This window comes from Pempheris klunzingeri, chromosome 24 (assembly GCF_042242105.1).
Source record: "Pempheris klunzingeri isolate RE-2024b chromosome 24, fPemKlu1.hap1, whole genome shotgun sequence".
NCBI classification, from domain to species: Eukaryota; Metazoa; Chordata; class Actinopteri; order Acropomatiformes; family Pempheridae; genus Pempheris; species Pempheris klunzingeri.
Genome location: NC_092035.1, coordinates 11,844,843 through 11,859,580, shown reverse-complemented (window position 1 = coordinate 11,859,580; position 14,738 = coordinate 11,844,843). Strand labels below are relative to the sequence as shown.

At 47.5% G+C, this 14,738-nt stretch overlaps 37 non-coding genes and 1 pseudogene across 37 annotated transcripts; all 38 read right to left on the bottom strand.

Annotated features, from left to right (window-relative positions):
• Positions 1–189: 189 nt before the first annotated feature.
• Positions 190–308, bottom strand: LOC139223990 (5S ribosomal RNA). The gene has a single exon (XR_011586086.1). It is a non-coding gene; the product is annotated as a 5S ribosomal RNA (ribosomal RNA).
• A 155-nt stretch (positions 309–463) lies between these two features.
• Positions 464–582, bottom strand: LOC139224459 (5S ribosomal RNA). The gene has a single exon (XR_011586504.1). It is a non-coding gene; the product is annotated as a 5S ribosomal RNA (ribosomal RNA).
• A 142-nt stretch (positions 583–724) lies between these two features.
• Positions 725–843, bottom strand: LOC139224458 (5S ribosomal RNA). Its single transcript, XR_011586503.1, has one exon. It is a non-coding gene; the product is annotated as a 5S ribosomal RNA (ribosomal RNA).
• Positions 844–998: 155 nt separating this feature from the next.
• Positions 999–1,117, bottom strand: LOC139224457 (5S ribosomal RNA). Its single transcript, XR_011586502.1, has one exon. It is a non-coding gene; the product is annotated as a 5S ribosomal RNA (ribosomal RNA).
• Positions 1,118–1,590: 473 nt separating this feature from the next.
• Positions 1,591–1,709, bottom strand: LOC139223989 (5S ribosomal RNA). Its single transcript, XR_011586085.1, has one exon. It is a non-coding gene; the product is annotated as a 5S ribosomal RNA (ribosomal RNA).
• A 142-nt stretch (positions 1,710–1,851) lies between these two features.
• Positions 1,852–1,970, bottom strand: LOC139224456 (5S ribosomal RNA). Its single transcript, XR_011586501.1, has one exon. It is a non-coding gene; the product is annotated as a 5S ribosomal RNA (ribosomal RNA).
• A 473-nt stretch (positions 1,971–2,443) lies between these two features.
• LOC139223988 (5S ribosomal RNA) lies at positions 2,444–2,562 on the bottom strand. The gene has a single exon (XR_011586084.1). It is a non-coding gene; the product is annotated as a 5S ribosomal RNA (ribosomal RNA).
• Positions 2,563–2,704: 142 nt separating this feature from the next.
• On the bottom strand, positions 2,705–2,823 carry LOC139224454 (5S ribosomal RNA). Its single transcript, XR_011586499.1, has one exon. It is a non-coding gene; the product is annotated as a 5S ribosomal RNA (ribosomal RNA).
• A 473-nt stretch (positions 2,824–3,296) lies between these two features.
• On the bottom strand, positions 3,297–3,415 carry LOC139223987 (5S ribosomal RNA). Its single transcript, XR_011586083.1, has one exon. It is a non-coding gene; the product is annotated as a 5S ribosomal RNA (ribosomal RNA).
• Positions 3,416–3,570: 155 nt separating this feature from the next.
• Positions 3,571–3,689, bottom strand: LOC139224453 (5S ribosomal RNA). The gene has a single exon (XR_011586498.1). It is a non-coding gene; the product is annotated as a 5S ribosomal RNA (ribosomal RNA).
• Positions 3,690–3,831: 142 nt separating this feature from the next.
• On the bottom strand, positions 3,832–3,950 carry LOC139224452 (5S ribosomal RNA). The gene has a single exon (XR_011586497.1). It is a non-coding gene; the product is annotated as a 5S ribosomal RNA (ribosomal RNA).
• Positions 3,951–4,105: 155 nt separating this feature from the next.
• LOC139224451 (5S ribosomal RNA) lies at positions 4,106–4,224 on the bottom strand. The gene has a single exon (XR_011586496.1). It is a non-coding gene; the product is annotated as a 5S ribosomal RNA (ribosomal RNA).
• A 473-nt stretch (positions 4,225–4,697) lies between these two features.
• Positions 4,698–4,816, bottom strand: LOC139223986 (5S ribosomal RNA). Its single transcript, XR_011586082.1, has one exon. It is a non-coding gene; the product is annotated as a 5S ribosomal RNA (ribosomal RNA).
• A 142-nt stretch (positions 4,817–4,958) lies between these two features.
• On the bottom strand, positions 4,959–5,077 carry LOC139224450 (5S ribosomal RNA). Its single transcript, XR_011586495.1, has one exon. It is a non-coding gene; the product is annotated as a 5S ribosomal RNA (ribosomal RNA).
• A 155-nt stretch (positions 5,078–5,232) lies between these two features.
• Positions 5,233–5,351, bottom strand: LOC139224449 (5S ribosomal RNA). The gene has a single exon (XR_011586494.1). It is a non-coding gene; the product is annotated as a 5S ribosomal RNA (ribosomal RNA).
• A 473-nt stretch (positions 5,352–5,824) lies between these two features.
• On the bottom strand, positions 5,825–5,943 carry LOC139223985 (5S ribosomal RNA). The gene has a single exon (XR_011586081.1). It is a non-coding gene; the product is annotated as a 5S ribosomal RNA (ribosomal RNA).
• A 142-nt stretch (positions 5,944–6,085) lies between these two features.
• Positions 6,086–6,204, bottom strand: LOC139224448 (5S ribosomal RNA). Its single transcript, XR_011586493.1, has one exon. It is a non-coding gene; the product is annotated as a 5S ribosomal RNA (ribosomal RNA).
• Positions 6,205–6,359: 155 nt separating this feature from the next.
• On the bottom strand, positions 6,360–6,478 carry LOC139224123 (5S ribosomal RNA). The gene has a single exon (XR_011586212.1). It is a non-coding gene; the product is annotated as a 5S ribosomal RNA (ribosomal RNA).
• Positions 6,479–6,951: 473 nt separating this feature from the next.
• LOC139223984 (5S ribosomal RNA) lies at positions 6,952–7,070 on the bottom strand. The gene has a single exon (XR_011586080.1). It is a non-coding gene; the product is annotated as a 5S ribosomal RNA (ribosomal RNA).
• Positions 7,071–7,212: 142 nt separating this feature from the next.
• On the bottom strand, positions 7,213–7,331 carry LOC139224446 (5S ribosomal RNA). Its single transcript, XR_011586492.1, has one exon. It is a non-coding gene; the product is annotated as a 5S ribosomal RNA (ribosomal RNA).
• A 473-nt stretch (positions 7,332–7,804) lies between these two features.
• LOC139224094 (5S ribosomal RNA) lies at positions 7,805–7,923 on the bottom strand. Its single transcript, XR_011586186.1, has one exon. It is a non-coding gene; the product is annotated as a 5S ribosomal RNA (ribosomal RNA).
• Positions 7,924–8,065: 142 nt separating this feature from the next.
• LOC139224062 (5S ribosomal RNA) lies at positions 8,066–8,184 on the bottom strand. The gene has a single exon (XR_011586155.1). It is a non-coding gene; the product is annotated as a 5S ribosomal RNA (ribosomal RNA).
• A 473-nt stretch (positions 8,185–8,657) lies between these two features.
• LOC139223983 (5S ribosomal RNA) lies at positions 8,658–8,776 on the bottom strand. Its single transcript, XR_011586079.1, has one exon. It is a non-coding gene; the product is annotated as a 5S ribosomal RNA (ribosomal RNA).
• Positions 8,777–8,918: 142 nt separating this feature from the next.
• LOC139224445 (5S ribosomal RNA) lies at positions 8,919–9,037 on the bottom strand. The gene has a single exon (XR_011586491.1). It is a non-coding gene; the product is annotated as a 5S ribosomal RNA (ribosomal RNA).
• A 473-nt stretch (positions 9,038–9,510) lies between these two features.
• On the bottom strand, positions 9,511–9,629 carry LOC139223982 (5S ribosomal RNA). The gene has a single exon (XR_011586078.1). It is a non-coding gene; the product is annotated as a 5S ribosomal RNA (ribosomal RNA).
• Positions 9,630–9,771: 142 nt separating this feature from the next.
• LOC139224444 (5S ribosomal RNA) lies at positions 9,772–9,890 on the bottom strand. Its single transcript, XR_011586490.1, has one exon. It is a non-coding gene; the product is annotated as a 5S ribosomal RNA (ribosomal RNA).
• A 473-nt stretch (positions 9,891–10,363) lies between these two features.
• On the bottom strand, positions 10,364–10,472 carry LOC139224167 (5S ribosomal RNA; annotated as a pseudogene).
• A 155-nt stretch (positions 10,473–10,627) lies between these two features.
• On the bottom strand, positions 10,628–10,746 carry LOC139224442 (5S ribosomal RNA). The gene has a single exon (XR_011586488.1). It is a non-coding gene; the product is annotated as a 5S ribosomal RNA (ribosomal RNA).
• A 473-nt stretch (positions 10,747–11,219) lies between these two features.
• Positions 11,220–11,338, bottom strand: LOC139223980 (5S ribosomal RNA). Its single transcript, XR_011586076.1, has one exon. It is a non-coding gene; the product is annotated as a 5S ribosomal RNA (ribosomal RNA).
• A 155-nt stretch (positions 11,339–11,493) lies between these two features.
• Positions 11,494–11,612, bottom strand: LOC139224441 (5S ribosomal RNA). The gene has a single exon (XR_011586487.1). It is a non-coding gene; the product is annotated as a 5S ribosomal RNA (ribosomal RNA).
• A 142-nt stretch (positions 11,613–11,754) lies between these two features.
• Positions 11,755–11,873, bottom strand: LOC139224440 (5S ribosomal RNA). Its single transcript, XR_011586486.1, has one exon. It is a non-coding gene; the product is annotated as a 5S ribosomal RNA (ribosomal RNA).
• A 155-nt stretch (positions 11,874–12,028) lies between these two features.
• Positions 12,029–12,147, bottom strand: LOC139224439 (5S ribosomal RNA). The gene has a single exon (XR_011586485.1). It is a non-coding gene; the product is annotated as a 5S ribosomal RNA (ribosomal RNA).
• Positions 12,148–12,620: 473 nt separating this feature from the next.
• Positions 12,621–12,739, bottom strand: LOC139224209 (5S ribosomal RNA). Its single transcript, XR_011586270.1, has one exon. It is a non-coding gene; the product is annotated as a 5S ribosomal RNA (ribosomal RNA).
• A 142-nt stretch (positions 12,740–12,881) lies between these two features.
• LOC139224438 (5S ribosomal RNA) lies at positions 12,882–13,000 on the bottom strand. Its single transcript, XR_011586484.1, has one exon. It is a non-coding gene; the product is annotated as a 5S ribosomal RNA (ribosomal RNA).
• Positions 13,001–13,155: 155 nt separating this feature from the next.
• LOC139224437 (5S ribosomal RNA) lies at positions 13,156–13,274 on the bottom strand. The gene has a single exon (XR_011586483.1). It is a non-coding gene; the product is annotated as a 5S ribosomal RNA (ribosomal RNA).
• Positions 13,275–13,747: 473 nt separating this feature from the next.
• Positions 13,748–13,866, bottom strand: LOC139223979 (5S ribosomal RNA). Its single transcript, XR_011586075.1, has one exon. It is a non-coding gene; the product is annotated as a 5S ribosomal RNA (ribosomal RNA).
• Positions 13,867–14,008: 142 nt separating this feature from the next.
• On the bottom strand, positions 14,009–14,127 carry LOC139224436 (5S ribosomal RNA). Its single transcript, XR_011586482.1, has one exon. It is a non-coding gene; the product is annotated as a 5S ribosomal RNA (ribosomal RNA).
• A 473-nt stretch (positions 14,128–14,600) lies between these two features.
• LOC139224093 (5S ribosomal RNA) lies at positions 14,601–14,719 on the bottom strand. Its single transcript, XR_011586185.1, has one exon. It is a non-coding gene; the product is annotated as a 5S ribosomal RNA (ribosomal RNA).
• Positions 14,720–14,738: the final 19 nt, after the last annotated feature.

The window sequence follows — 14,738 nt, the reverse complement described above, 5'->3', positions numbered from 1 at the left end:
TCGTTTGGCATAGTTGGAGGTTGAGTGTGTGTAATGTTAGCTTCATGTGCTTTGTATGTCAGTGTAGTCCAGCAGAGAACAGCATAGGCTTGTCAGTAATGGATGCAAACACTGAATAGGACCATGAAAAACTTTTGTTGTGAAGTCCAGAGACAGCGCCCTCTGCTGTCTGCAAAAGACAAGAGAAAAAGCTTACAGCACCTGGTATTCCCAGGCGGTCTCCCATCCAAGTACTAACCAGGCCCGACCCTGTTTGGCTTCCGAGATCGGACGAGATCGGGCTTGTTCAGGGTGGTGTGGCCGTAAGCGAGAGTGTCACTCACAAAGAGGCTTTTTATAGATGCTGACCTGTAGAAAAAGCAGTGAATGAACTTCACCAAAACAGGAGTTCAAAGGTCAAACGTCTTGTCCGTCTCCTGTGAAGCAGCAGCACCTTCTGCTGTCTGCAAAAGAGAAGAGACAAAGCTTACAGCACCTGGTATTCCCAGGCGGTCTCCCATGCAAGTACTAACCAGGCCCGACCCTGCTTGGCTTCCGAGATCGGACGAGATCGGGCTTGTTCAGGGTGGTATGGCCGTAAGCGAGAGTGTCCCTCACAAAGAGGCTTTTTATAGATGCTGACCTGTAGAAAAAGCAGTGAATGAACTTCAGCAAAACAGGAGTTCAAAGGTCAAACGTCTTGTCCGTCTCCTGTGAAGCAGCAGCACCTTCTGCTGTCTGCAAAAGCTTACAGCACCTGGTATTCCCAGGCGGTCTCCCATGCAAGTACTAACCAGGCCCGACCCTGCTTGGCTTCCGAGATCGGACGAGATCGGGCTTGTTCAGGGTGGTATGGCCGTAAGCGAGAGTGTCCCTCACAAAGAGGCTTTTTATAGATGCTGACCTGTAGAAAAAGCAGTGAATGAACTTCACCAAAACAGGAGTTCAAAGGTCAAACGTCTTGTCCGTCTCCTGTGAAGCAGCAGCACCTTCTGCTGTCTGCAAAAGAGAAGAGAAAAAGCTTACAGCACCTGGTATTCCCAGGCGGTCTCCCATGCAAGTACTAACCAGGCCCGACCCTGCTTGGCTTCCGAGATCGGACGAGATCGGGCTTGTTCAGGGTGGTATGGCCGTAAGCGAGAGTGTCACTCACAAAGAGGCTTTTTATAGATGCTGACCTGTAGTTTGGGACAGCACTCTTCAGTAATAGGTCTTTTGTTAAAGTTGCTAAATTGGTCCCTTTTACAGTGAGGAGGCTGGGGCTGTTATTTTCAGAGTGTAGGAGAAAACAAGGATATCGTTAAAACAACAAATGTGTTCCCCAAAAAGGAGGAGAGTGTGGTTACTTTTGTTTAATGTTTGACTATTAAGGGCACCAAATGTGTCAGTTTCTCATTGATACTGACTGAAAAGGCCTGTTTGTCGTTTGGCATAGTTGGAGGTTGAGTGTGTGTAATGTTAGCTTCATGTGCTTTGTATGTCAGTGTAGTCCAGCAGAGAACAGCATAGGCTTGTCAGTAATGGATGCAAACACTGAATAGGACCATGAAAAACTTTTGTTGTGAAGTCCAGAGACAGCGCCCTCTGCTGTCTGCAAAAGACAAGAGAAAAAGCTTACAGCACCTGGTATTCCCAGGCGGTCTCCCATCCAAGTACTAACCAGGCCCGACCCTGTTTGGCTTCCGAGATCGGACGAGATCGGGCTTGTTCAGGGTGGTGTGGCCGTAAGCGAGAGTGTCACTCACAAAGAGGCTTTTTATAGATGCTGACCTGTAGAAAAAGCAGTGAATGAACTTCACCAAAACAGGAGTTCAAAGGTCAAACGTCTTGTCCGTCTCCTGTGAAGCAGCAGCACCTTCTGCTGTCTGCAAAAGCTTACAGCACCTGGTATTCCCAGGCGGTCTCCCATGCAAGTACTAACCAGGCCCGACCCTGCTTGGCTTCCGAGATCGGACGAGATCGGGCTTGTTCAGGGTGGTATGGCCGTAAGCGAGAGTGTCACTCACAAAGAGGCTTTTTATAGATGCTGACCTGTAGTTTGGGACAGCACTCTTCAGTAATAGGTCTTTTGTTAAAGTTGCTAAATTGGTCCCTTTTACAGTGAGGAGGCTGGGGCTGTTATTTTGAGAGTGTAGGAGAAAACAAGGATATCGTTAAAACAACAAATGTGTTCCCCAAAAAGGAGGAGAGTGTGGTTACTTTTGTTTAATGTTTGACTATTAAGGGCACCAAATGTGTCAGTTTCTCATTGATACTGACTGAAAAGGCCTGTTTGTCGTTTGGCATAGTTGGAGGTTGAGTGTGTGTAATGTTAGCTTCATGTGCTTTGTATGTCAGTGTAGTCCAGCAGAGAACAGCATAGGCTTGTCAGTAATGGATGCAAACACTGAATAGGACCATGAAAAACTTTTGTTGTGAAGTCCAGAGACAGCGCCCTCTGCTGTCTGCAAAAGACAAGAGAAAAAGCTTACAGCACCTGGTATTCCCAGGCGGTCTCCCATCCAAGTACTAACCAGGCCCGACCCTGTTTGGCTTCCGAGATCGGACGAGATCGGGCTTGTTCAGGGTGGTGTGGCCGTAAGCGAGAGTGTCACTCACAAAGAGGCTTTTTATAGATGCTGACCTGTAGAAAAAGCAGTGAATGAACTTCACCAAAACAGGAGTTCAAAGGTCAAACGTCTTGTCCGTCTCCTGTGAAGCAGCAGCACCTTCTGCTGTCTGCAAAAGCTTACAGCACCTGGTATTCCCAGGCGGTCTCCCATGCAAGTACTAACCAGGCCCGACCCTGCTTGGCTTCCGAGATCGGACGAGATCGGGCTTGTTCAGGGTGGTATGGCCGTAAGCGAGAGTGTCACTCACAAAGAGGCTTTTTATAGATGCTGACCTGTAGTTTGGGACAGCACTCTTCAGTAATAGGTCTTTTGTTAAAGTTGCTAAATTGGTCCCTTTTACAGTGAGGAGGCTGGGGCTGTTATTTTGAGAGTGTAGGAGAAAACAAGGATATCGTTAAAACAACAAATGTGTTCCCCAAAAAGGAGGAGAGTGTGGTTACTTTTGTTTAATGTTTGACTATTAAGGGCACCAAATGTGTCAGTTTCTCATTGATACTGACTGAAAAGGCCTGTTTGTCGTTTGGCATAGTTGGAGGTTGAGTGTGTGTAATGTTAGCTTCATGTGCTTTGTATGTCAGTGTAGTCCAGCAGAGAACAGCATAGGCTTGTCAGTAATGGATGCAAACACTGAATAGGACCATGAAAAACTTTTGTTGTGAAGTCCAGAGACAGCGCCCTCTGCTGTCTGCAAAAGACAAGAGAAAAAGCTTACAGCACCTGGTATTCCCAGGCGGTCTCCCATCCAAGTACTAACCAGGCCCGACCCTGTTTGGCTTCCGAGATCGGACGAGATCGGGCTTGTTCAGGGTGGTGTGGCCGTAAGCGAGAGTGTCCCTCACAAAGAGGCTTTTTATAGATGCTGACCTGTAGAAAAAGCAGTGAATGAACTTCACCAAAACAGGAGTTCAAAGGTCAAACGTCTTGTCCGTCTCCTGTGAAGCAGCAGCACCTTCTGCTGTCTGCAAAAGAGAAGAGACAAAGCTTACAGCACCTGGTATTCCCAGGCGGTCTCCCATGCAAGTACTAACCAGGCCCGACCCTGCTTGGCTTCCGAGATCGGACGAGATCGGGCTTGTTCAGGGTGGTATGGCCGTAAGCGAGAGTGTCCCTCACAAAGAGGCTTTTTATAGATGCTGACCTGTAGAAAAAGCAGTGAATGAACTTCAGCAAAACAGGAGTTCAAAGGTCAAACGTCTTGTCCGTCTCCTGTGAAGCAGCAGCACCTTCTGCTGTCTGCAAAAGCTTACAGCACCTGGTATTCCCAGGCGGTCTCCCATGCAAGTACTAACCAGGCCCGACCCTGCTTGGCTTCCGAGATCGGACGAGATCGGGCTTGTTCAGGGTGGTATGGCCGTAAGCGAGAGTGTCCCTCACAAAGAGGCTTTTTATAGATGCTGACCTGTAGAAAAAGCAGTGAATGAACTTCACCAAAACAGGAGTTCAAAGGTCAAACGTCTTGTCCGTCTCCTGTGAAGCAGCAGCACCTTCTGCTGTCTGCAAAAGAGAAGAGAAAAAGCTTACAGCACCTGGTATTCCCAGGCGGTCTCCCATGCAAGTACTAACCAGGCCCGACCCTGCTTGGCTTCCGAGATCGGACGAGATCGGGCTTGTTCAGGGTGGTATGGCCGTAAGCGAGAGTGTCACTCACAAAGAGGCTTTTTATAGATGCTGACCTGTAGTTTGGGACAGCACTCTTCAGTAATAGGTCTTTTGTTAAAGTTGCTAAATTGGTCCCTTTTACAGTGAGGAGGCTGGGGCTGTTATTTTGAGAGTGTAGGAGAAAACAAGGATATCGTTAAAACAACAAATGTGTTCCCCAAAAAGGAGGAGAGTGTGGTTACTTTTGTTTAATGTTTGACTATTAAGGGCACCAAATGTGTCAGTTTCTCATTGATACTGACTGAAAAGGCCTGTTTGTCGTTTGGCATAGTTGGAGGTTGAGTGTGTGTAATGTTAGCTTCATGTGCTTTGTATGTCAGTGTAGTCCAGCAGAGAACAGCATAGGCTTGTCAGTAATGGATGCAAACACTGAATAGGACCATGAAAAACTTTTGTTGTGAAGTCCAGAGACAGCGCCCTCTGCTGTCTGCAAAAGACAAGAGAAAAAGCTTACAGCACCTGGTATTCCCAGGCGGTCTCCCATCCAAGTACTAACCAGGCCCGACCCTGTTTGGCTTCCGAGATCGGACGAGATCGGGCTTGTTCAGGGTGGTGTGGCCGTAAGCGAGAGTGTCACTCACAAAGAGGCTTTTTATAGATGCTGACCTGTAGAAAAAGCAGTGAATGAACTTCAGCAAAACAGGAGTTCAAAGGTCAAACGTCTTGTCCGTCTCCTGTGAAGCAGCAGCACCTTCTGCTGTCTGCAAAAGCTTACAGCACCTGGTATTCCCAGGCGGTCTCCCATGCAAGTACTAACCAGGCCCGACCCTGCTTGGCTTCCGAGATCGGACGAGATCGGGCTTGTTCAGGGTGGTATGGCCGTAAGCGAGAGTGTCCCTCACAAAGAGGCTTTTTATAGATGCTGACCTGTAGAAAAAGCAGTGAATGAACTTCACCAAAACAGGAGTTCAAAGGTCAAACGTCTTGTCCGTCTCCTGTGAAGCAGCAGCACCTTCTGCTGTCTGCAAAAGAGAAGAGAAAAAGCTTACAGCACCTGGTATTCCCAGGCGGTCTCCCATGCAAGTACTAACCAGGCCCGACCCTGCTTGGCTTCCGAGATCGGACGAGATCGGGCTTGTTCAGGGTGGTATGGCCGTAAGCGAGAGTGTCACTCACAAAGAGGCTTTTTATAGATGCTGACCTGTAGTTTGGGACAGCACTCTTCAGTAATAGGTCTTTTGTTAAAGTTGCTAAATTGGTCCCTTTTACAGTGAGGAGGCTGGGGCTGTTATTTTGAGAGTGTAGGAGAAAACAAGGATATCGTTAAAACAACAAATGTGTTCCCCAAAAAGGAGGAGAGTGTGGTTACTTTTGTTTAATGTTTGACTATTAAGGGCACCAAATGTGTCAGTTTCTCATTGATACTGACTGAAAAGGCCTGTTTGTCGTTTGGCATAGTTGGAGGTTGAGTGTGTGTAATGTTAGCTTCATGTGCTTTGTATGTCAGTGTAGTCCAGCAGAGAACAGCATAGGCTTGTCAGTAATGGATGCAAACACTGAATAGGACCATGAAAAACTTTTGTTGTGAAGTCCAGAGACAGCGCCCTCTGCTGTCTGCAAAAGACAAGAGAAAAAGCTTACAGCACCTGGTATTCCCAGGCGGTCTCCCATCCAAGTACTAACCAGGCCCGACCCTGTTTGGCTTCCGAGATCGGACGAGATCGGGCTTGTTCAGGGTGGTGTGGCCGTAAGCGAGAGTGTCACTCACAAAGAGGCTTTTTATAGATGCTGACCTGTAGAAAAAGCAGTGAATGAACTTCACCAAAACAGGAGTTCAAAGGTCAAACGTCTTGTCCGTCTCCTGTGAAGCAGCAGCACCTTCTGCTGTCTGCAAAAGCTTACAGCACCTGGTATTCCCAGGCGGTCTCCCATGCAAGTACTAACCAGGCCCGACCCTGCTTGGCTTCCGAGATCGGACGAGATCGGGCTTGTTCAGGGTGGTATGGCCGTAAGCGAGAGTGTCCCTCACAAAGAGGCTTTTTATAGATGCTGACCTGTAGAAAAAGCAGTGAATGAACTTCACCAAAACAGGAGTTCAAAGGTCAAACGTCTTGTCCGTCTCCTGTGAAGCAGCAGCACCTTCTGCTGTCTGCAAAAGAGAAGAGAAAAAGCTTACAGCACCTGGTATTCCCAGGCGGTCTCCCATGCAAGTACTAACCAGGCCAGACCCTGCTTGGCTTCCGAGATCGGACGAGATCGGGCTTGTTCAGGGTGGTATGGCCGTAAGCGAGAGTGTCACTCACAAAGAGGCTTTTTATAGATGCTGACCTGTAGTTTGGGACAGCACTCTTCAGTAATAGGTCTTTTGTTAAAGTTGCTAAATTGGTCCCTTTTACAGTGAGGAGGCTGGGGCTGTTATTTTGAGAGTGTAGGAGAAAACAAGGATATCGTTAAAACAACAAATGTGTTCCCCAAAAAGGAGGAGAGTGTGGTTACTTTTGTTTAATGTTTGACTATTAAGGGCACCAAATGTGTCAGTTTCTCATTGATACTGACTGAAAAGGCCTGTTTGTCGTTTGGCATAGTTGGAGGTTGAGTGTGTGTAATGTTAGCTTCATGTGCTTTGTATGTCAGTGTAGTCCAGCAGAGAACAGCATAGGCTTGTCAGTAATGGATGCAAACACTGAATAGGACCATGAAAAACTTTTGTTGTGAAGTCCAGAGACAGCGCCCTCTGCTGTCTGCAAAAGACAAGAGAAAAAGCTTACAGCACCTGGTATTCCCAGGCGGTCTCCCATCCAAGTACTAACCAGGCCCGACCCTGTTTGGCTTCCGAGATCGGACGAGATCGGGCTTGTTCAGGGTGGTGTGGCCGTAAGCGAGAGTGTCACTCACAAAGAGGCTTTTTATAGATGCTGACCTGTAGAAAAAGCAGTGAATGAACTTCACCAAAACAGGAGTTCAAAGGTCAAACGTCTTGTCCGTCTCCTGTGAAGCAGCAGCACCTTCTGCTGTCTGCAAAAGCTTACAGCACCTGGTATTCCCAGGCGGTCTCCCATGCAAGTACTAACCAGGCCCGACCCTGCTTGGCTTCCGAGATCGGACGAGATCGGGCTTGTTCAGGGTGGTATGGCCGTAAGCGAGAGTGTCACTCACAAAGAGGCTTTTTATAGATGCTGACCTGTAGTTTGGGACAGCACTCTTCAGTAATAGGTCTTTTGTTAAAGTTGCTAAATTGGTCCCTTTTACAGTGAGGAGGCTGGGGCTGTTATTTTGAGAGTGTAGGAGAAAACAAGGATATCGTTAAAACAACAAATGTGTTCCCCAAAAAGGAGGAGAGTGTGGTTACTTTTGTTTAATGTTTGACTATTAAGGGCACCAAATGTGTCAGTTTCTCATTGATACTGACTGAAAAGGCCTGTTTGTCGTTTGGCATAGTTGGAGGTTGAGTGTGTGTAATGTTAGCTTCATGTGCTTTGTATGTCAGTGTAGTCCAGCAGAGAACAGCATAGGCTTGTCAGTAATGGATGCAAACACTGAATAGGACCATGAAAAACTTTTGTTGTGAAGTCCAGAGACAGCGCCCTCTGCTGTCTGCAAAAGACAAGAGAAAAAGCTTACAGCACCTGGTATTCCCAGGCGGTCTCCCATCCAAGTACTAACCAGGCCCGACCCTGTTTGGCTTCCGAGATCGGACGAGATCAGGCTTGTTCAGGGTGGTGTGGCCGTAAGCGAGAGTGTCACTCACAAAGAGGCTTTTTATAGATGCTGACCTGTAGAAAAAGCAGTGAATGAACTTCACCAAAACAGGAGTTCAAAGGTCAAACGTCTTGTCCGTCTCCTGTGAAGCAGCAGCACCTTCTGCTGTCTGCAAAAGCTTACAGCACCTGGTATTCCCAGGCGGTCTCCCATGCAAGTACTAACCAGGCCCGACCCTGCTTGGCTTCCGAGATCGGACGAGATCAGGCTTGTTCAGGGTGGTATGGCCGTAAGCGAGAGTGTCACTCACAAAGAGGCTTTTTATAGATGCTGACCTGTAGTTTGGGACAGCACTCTTCAGTAATAGGTCTTTTGTTAAAGTTGCTAAATTGGTCCCTTTTACAGTGAGGAGGCTGGGGCTGTTATTTTGAGAGTGTAGGAGAAAACAAGGATATCGTTAAAACAACAAATGTGTTCCCCAAAAAGGAGGAGAGTGTGGTTACTTTTGTTTAATGTTTGACTATTAAGGGCACCAAATGTGTCAGTTTCTCATTGATACTGACTGAAAAGGCCTGTTTGTCGTTTGGCATAGTTGGAGGTTGAGTGTGTGTAATGTTAGCTTCATGTGCTTTGTATGTCAGTGTAGTCCAGCAGAGAACAGCATAGGCTTGTCAGTAATGGATGCAAACACTGAATAGGACCATGAAAAACTTTTGTTGTGAAGTCCAGAGACAGCGCCCTCTGCTGTCTGCAAAAGACAAGAGAAAAAGCTTACAGCACCTGGTATTCCCAGGCGGTCTCCCATCCAAGTACTAACCAGGCCCGACCCTGTTTGGCTTCCGAGATCGGACGAGATCGGGCTTGTTCAGGGTGGTGTGGCCGTAAGCGAGAGTGTCACTCACAAAGAGGCTTTTTATAGATGCTGACCTGTAGAAAAAGCAGTGAATGAACTTCACCAAAACAGGAGTTCAAAGGTCAAACGTCTTGTCCGTCTCCTGTGAAGCAGCAGCACCTTCTGCTGTCTGCAAAAGCTTACAGCACCTGGTATTCCCAGGCGGTCTCCCATGCAAGTACTAACCAGGCCCGACCCTGCTTGGCTTCCGAGATCGGACGAGATCGGGCTTGTTCAGGGTGGTATGGCCGTAAGCGAGAGTGTCACTCACAAAGAGGCTTTTTATAGATGCTGACCTGTAGTTTGGGACAGCACTCTTCAGTAATAGGTCTTTTGTTAAAGTTGCTAAATTGGTCCCTTTTACAGTGAGGAGGCTGGGGCTGTTATTTTGAGAGTGTAGGAGAAAACAAGGATATCGTTAAAACAACAAATGTGTTCCCCAAAAAGGAGGAGAGTGTGGTTACTTTTGTTTAATGTTTGACTATTAAGGGCACCAAATGTGTCAGTTTCTCATTGATACTGACTGAAAAGGCCTGTTTGTCGTTTGGCATAGTTGGAGGTTGAGTGTGTGTAATGTTAGCTTCATGTGCTTTGTATGTCAGTGTAGTCCAGCAGAGAACAGCATAGGCTTGTCAGTAATGGATGCAAACACTGAATAGGACCATGAAAAACTTTTGTTGTGAAGTCCAGAGACAGCGCCCTCTGCTGTCTGCAAAAGACAAGAGAAAAAGCTTACAGCACCTGGTATTCCCAGGCGGTCTCCCATCCAAGTACTAACCAGGCCCGACCCTGTTTGGCTTCCGAGATCGGACGAGATCGGGCTTGTTCAGGGTGGTGTGGCCGTAAGCGAGAGTGTCACTCACAAAGAGGCTTTTTATAGATGCTGACCTGTAGAAAAAGCAGTGAATGAACTTCACCAAAACAGGAGTTCAAAGGTCAAACGTCTTGTCCGTCTCCTGTGAAGCAGCAGCACCTTCTGCTGTCTGCAAAAGCTTACAGCACCTGGTATTCCCAGGCGGTCTCCCATGCAAGTACTAACCAGGCCCGACCCTGCTTGGCTTCCGAGATCGGACGAGATCGGGCTTGTTCAGGGTGGTATGGCCGTAAGCGAGAGTGTCACTCACAAAGAGGCTTTTTATAGATGCTGACCTGTAGTTTGGGACAGCACTCTTCAGTAATAGGTCTTTTGTTAAAGTTGCTAAATTGGTCCCTTTTACAGTGAGGAGGCTGGGGCTGTTATTTTGAGAGTGTAGGAGAAAACAAGGATATCGTTAAAACAACAAATGTGTTCCCCAAAAAGGAGGAGAGTGTGGTTACTTTTGTTTAATGTTTGACTATTAAGGGCACCAAATGTGTCAGTTTCTCATTGATACTGACTGAAAAGGCCTGTTTGTCGTTTGGCATAGTTGGAGGTTGAGTGTGTGTAATGTTAGCTTCATGTGCTTTGTATGTCAGTGTAGTCCAGCAGAGAACAGCATAGGCTTGTCAGTAATGGATGCAAACACTGAATAGGACCATGAAAAACTTTTGTTGTGAAGTCCAGAGACAGCGCCCTCTGCTGTCTGCAAAAGACAAGAGAAAAAGCTTACAGCACCTGGTATTCCCAGGCGGTCTCCCATCCAAGTACTAACCAGGCCCGACCCTGTTTGGCTTCCGAGATCGGGCTTGTTCAGGGTGGTGTGGCCGTAAGCGAGAGTGTCCCTCACAAAGAGGCTTTTTATAGATGCTGACCTGTAGAAAAAGCAGTGAATGAACTTCACCAAAACAGGAGTTCAAAGGTCAAACGTCTTGTCCGTCTCCTGTGAAGCAGCAGCACCTTCTGCTGTCTGCAAAAGAGAAGAGAAAAAGCTTACAGCACCTGGTATTCCCAGGCGGTCTCCCATGCAAGTACTAACCAGGCCCGACCCTGCTTGGCTTCCGAGATCGGACGAGATCGGGCTTGTTCAGGGTGGTATGGCCGTAAGCGAGAGTGTCACTCACAAAGAGGCTTTTTATAGATGCTGACCTGTAGTTTGGGACAGCACTCTTCAGTAATAGGTCTTTTGTTAAAGTTGCTAAATTGGTCCCTTTTACAGTGAGGAGGCTGGGGCTGTTATTTTGAGAGTGTAGGAGAAAACAAGGATATCGTTAAAACAACAAATGTGTTCCCCAAAAAGGAGGAGAGTGTGGTTACTTTTGTTTAATGTTTGACTATTAAGGGCACCAAATGTGTCAGTTTCTCATTGATACTGACTGAAAAGGCCTGTTTGTCGTTTGGCATAGTTGGAGGTTGAGTGTGTGTAATGTTAGCTTCATGTGCTTTGTATGTCAGTGTAGTCCAGCAGAGAACAGCATAGGCTTGTCAGTAATGGATGCAAACACTGAATAGGACCATGAAAAACTTTTGTTGTGAAGTCCAGAGACAGCGCCCTCTGCTGTCTGCAAAAGACAAGAGAAAAAGCTTACAGCACCTGGTATTCCCAGGCGGTCTCCCATCCAAGTACTAACCAGGCCCGACCCTGTTTGGCTTCCGAGATCGGACGAGATCGGGCTTGTTCAGGGTGGTGTGGCCGTAAGCGAGAGTGTCACTCACAAAGAGGCTTTTTATAGATGCTGACCTGTAGAAAAAGCAGTGAATGAACTTCACCAAAACAGGAGTTCAAAGGTCAAACGTCTTGTCCGTCTCCTGTGAAGCAGCAGCACCTTCTGCTGTCTGCAAAAGAGAAGAGACAAAGCTTACAGCACCTGGTATTCCCAGGCGGTCTCCCATGCAAGTACTAACCAGGCCCGACCCTGCTTGGCTTCCGAGATCGGACGAGATCGGGCTTGTTCAGGGTGGTATGGCCGTAAGCGAGAGTGTCCCTCACAAAGAGGCTTTTTATAGATGCTGACCTGTAGAAAAAGCAGTGAATGAACTTCAGCAAAACAGGAGTTCAAAGGTCAAACGTCTTGTCCGTCTCCTGTGAAGCAGCAGCACCTTCTGCTGTCTGCAAAAGCTTACAGCACCTGGTATTCCCAGGCGGTCTCCCATGCAAGTACTAACCAGGCCCGACCCTGCTTGGCTTCCGAGATCGGACGAGATCGGGCTTGTTCAGGGTGGTATGGCCGTAAGCGAGAGTGTCCCTCACAAAGAGGCTTTTTATAGATGCTGACCTGTAGAAAAAGCAGTGAATGAACTTCACCAAAACAGGAGTTCAAAGGTCAAACGTCTTGTCCGTCTCCTGTGAAGCAGCAGCACCTTCTGCTGTCTGCAAAAGAGAAGAGAAAAAGCTTACAGCACCTGGTATTCCCAGGCGGTCTCCCATGCAAGTACTAACCAGGCCCGACCCTGCTTGGCTTCCGAGATCGGACGAGATCGGGCTTGTTCAGGGTGGTATGGCCGTAAGCGAGAGTGTCACTCACAAAGAGGCTTTTTATAGATGCTGACCTGTAGTTTGGGACAGCACTCTTCAGTAATAGGTCTTTTGTTAAAGTTGCTAAATTGGTCCCTTTTACAGTGAGGAGGCTGGGGCTGTTATTTTGAGAGTGTAGGAGAAAACAAGGATATCGTTAAAACAACAAATGTGTTCCCCAAAAAGGAGGAGAGTGTGGTTACTTTTGTTTAATGTTTGACTATTAAGGGCACCAAATGTGTCAGTTTCTCATTGATACTGACTGAAAAGGCCTGTTTGTCGTTTGGCATAGTTGGAGGTTGAGTGTGTGTAATGTTAGCTTCATGTGCTTTGTATGTCAGTGTAGTCCAGCAGAGAACAGCATAGGCTTGTCAGTAATGGATGCAAACACTGAATAGGACCATGAAAAACTTTTGTTGTGAAGTCCAGAGACAGCGCCCTCTGCTGTCTGCAAAAGACAAGAGAAAAAGCTTACAGCACCTGGTATTCCCAGGCGGTCTCCCATCCAAGTACTAACCAGGCCCGACCCTGCTTGGCTTCCGAGATCGGACGAGATCGGGCTTGTTCAGGGTGGTGTGGCCGTAAGCGAGAGTGTCACTCACAAAGAGGCTTTTTATAGATGCTGACCTGTAGAAAAAGCAGTGAATGAACTTCACCAAAACAGGAGTTCAAAGGTCAAACGTCTTGTCCGTCTCCTGTGAAGCAGCAGCACCTTCTGCTGTCTGCAAAAGCTTACAGCACCTGGTATTCCCAGGCGGTCTCCCATGCAAGTACTAACCAGGCCCGACCCTGCTTGGCTTCCGAGATCGGACGAGATCGGGCTTGTTCAGGGTGGTATGGCCGTAAGCGAGAGTGTCCCTCACAAAGAGGCTTTTTATAGATGCTGACCTGTAGAAAAAGCAGTGAATGAACTTCACCAAAACAGGAGTTCAAAGGTCAAACGTCTTGTCCGTCTCCTGTGAAGCAGCAGCACCTTCTGCTGTCTGCAAAAGAGAAGAGAAAAAGCTTACAGCACCTGGTATTCCCAGGCGGTCTCCCATGCAAGTACTAACCAGGCCCGACCCTGCTTGGCTTCCGAGATCGGACGAGATCGGGCTTGTTCAGGGTGGTATGGCCGTAAGCGAGAGTGTCACTCACAAAGAGGCTTTTTATAGATGCTGACCTGTAGTTTGGGACAGCACTCTTCAGTAATAGGTCTTTTGTTAAAGTTGCTAAATTGGTCCCTTTTACAGTGAGGAGGCTGGGGCTGTTATTTTGAGAGTGTAGGAGAAAACAAGGATATCGTTAAAACAACAAATGTGTTCCCCAAAAAGGAGGAGAGTGTGGTTACTTTTGTTTAATGTTTGACTATTAAGGGCACCAAATGTGTCAGTTTCTCATTGATACTGACTGAAAAGGCCTGTTTGTCGTTTGGCATAGTTGGAGGTTGAGTGTGTGTAATGTTAGCTTCATGTGCTTTGTATGTCAGTGTAGTCCAGCAGAGAACAGCATAGGCTTGTCAGTAATGGATGCAAACACTGAATAGGACCATGAAAAACTTTTGTTGTGAAGTCCAGAGACAGCGCCCTCTGCTGTCTGCAAAAGACAAGAGAAAAAGCTTACAGCACCTGGTATTCCCAGGCGGTCTCCCATCCAAGTACTAACCAGGCCCGACCCTGTTTGGCTTCCGAGATCGGACGAGATCGGGCTTGTTCAGGGTGGTGTGGCCGTAAGCGAGAGTGTCACTCACAAAGAGGCTTTTTATAGATGCTGACCTGTAGAAAAAGCAGTGAATGAACTTCACCAAAACAGGAGTTCAAAGGTCAAACGTCTTGTCCGTCTCCTGTGAAGCAGCAGCACCTTCTGCTGTCTGCAAAAGCTTACAGCACCTGGTATTCCCAGGCGGTCTCCCATGCAAGTACTAACCAGGCCCGACCCTGCTTGGCTTCCGAGATCGGACGAGATCGGGCTTGTTCAGGGTGGTATGGCCGTAAGCGAGAGTGTCACTCACAAAGAGGCTTTTTATAGATGCTGACCTGTAGTTTGGGACAGCACTCTTCAGTAATAGGTCTTTTGTTAAAGTTGCTAAATTGGTCCCTTTTACAGTGAGGAGGCTGGGGCTGTTATTTTGAGAGTGTAGGAGAAAACAAGGATATCGTTAAAACAACAAATGTGTTCCCCAAAAAGGAGGAGAGTGTGGTTACTTTTGTTTAATGTTTGACTATTAAGGGCACCAAATGTGTCAGTTTCTCATTGATACTGACTGAAAAGGCCTGTTTGTCGTTTGGCATAGTTGGAGGTTGAGTGTGTGTAATGTTAGCTTCATGTGCTTTGTATGTCAGTGTAGTCCAGCAGAGAACAGCATAGGCTTGTCAGTAATGGATGCAAACACTGAATAGGACCATGAAAAACTTTTGTTGTGAAGTCCAGAGACAGCGCCCTCTGCTGTCTGCAAAAGACAAGAGAAAAAGCTTACAGCACCTGGTATTCCCAGGCGGTCTCCCATCCAAGTACTAACCAGGCCCGACCCTGTTTGGCTTCCGAGATCGGACGAGATCAGGCTTGTTCAGGGTGGTGTGGCCGTAAGCGAGAGTGTCACTCACAAAG